Below are 645 nucleotides of genomic sequence, written 5' to 3'. Positions count from 1 at the left end.
CACCTGAAGTCCTGAATATGATCTAATTTATAAGGGAAGCGAGATCAAAGGGCCAATTTCACCGCCGGAAGGATTGTGAGAGTCCATGGGAGTGGCAAGAGAGAGCTAAGAGGATTAAATGACATGATCGAAGATAATGCGAATAATGAAATTATCTCCAGCGAAGGCTGATCATTGCCCAAAGTTGAGTGTAAATGAAGGGCACTACACAACACTGAGAGAGACGACAACTTGGCATCCCAATGGCACCAGGGTCGAGATTTTGAAGGGAGCTCACACATAATGCAGAGAAGTAAAGCGAGCAGATGAGTAGGGGATGAAGACAGTGTCATCAACATTAAGGCATGGCGTGAATGCGCCGCCACTGTCATGGCCAGACAAAGCATCAGGGATATTCCCCTTCTCCAAATCCCGCGTGGAGGAGGAGGAGGCATTGCCACCATGGTGGGACGCGGAGCCTGCATGTGTCGTCGTTGTGGATGGTGGCCGCGATCACAGTTTTCTCCAGCCCTTCATACCCTCCAGACGCCCCAAACCCCCATGCCAGGTCACCCGAGTGAAGAGGTCCCAACTGACACGATAGAATAGGCAAGCAGCAGCAGTTGCCGACACGGCCAATCATGTGCCAAGTTGGATCGACAGGAG

This window comes from Triticum dicoccoides, chromosome 1A, assembly GCF_002162155.2.
Source record: "Triticum dicoccoides isolate Atlit2015 ecotype Zavitan chromosome 1A, WEW_v2.0, whole genome shotgun sequence".
In the NCBI taxonomy this organism is placed as follows: Eukaryota; Viridiplantae; Streptophyta; class Magnoliopsida; order Poales; family Poaceae; genus Triticum; species Triticum dicoccoides.
This window is presented reverse-complemented; position numbering follows the sequence as displayed.